We start from the raw sequence: 516 nt of genomic DNA on the forward strand, positions 1-516 counted from the left end.
GTTTTCATTACGTCCGATGGCAATGCGGTCTGGGTACTGTAGTTTTCGGTGTTCAATATGTGTAGTTCATAGTATTGTATGACGGTTCATTGATTGATTGATTCATCATCAAATGTGTATGTCTCTTTATTGTTTAGTGAACTATGCTGTTAAAATGTTTGTTTTTTTGTTGTGAGAATGTGTATTGTGTTTCAACCATAGAGAACTGACTAATGTGTAAAAAATCCAATTTGACAAAAAAGGCAAATAATTCATCTGTATAAGATATTATTCTTGTAATGTTTTTAAATGTTCATTTTTTTCATTTCATTCATTGGTATTGAATGGATGCAATTGACACCTCTGCGTCACGCTACTTATGGTCATGTTCTCTTAAATTGTTTTGACTTGGATAAAACTTTCAGGTTTGATATGTCTTCAGAAAAAACCTAAGTTTCAAACGACCAACATGTAGTAAACCTCTCTAGCCTCCACACCTTTCTACCCCATATGATTCTGGTGACTTTTAATGTGGCT

This window comes from Oncorhynchus tshawytscha, linkage group LG23 (genome assembly GCF_018296145.1).
Source record: "Oncorhynchus tshawytscha isolate Ot180627B linkage group LG23, Otsh_v2.0, whole genome shotgun sequence".
In the NCBI taxonomy this organism is placed as follows: Eukaryota; Metazoa; Chordata; class Actinopteri; order Salmoniformes; family Salmonidae; genus Oncorhynchus; species Oncorhynchus tshawytscha.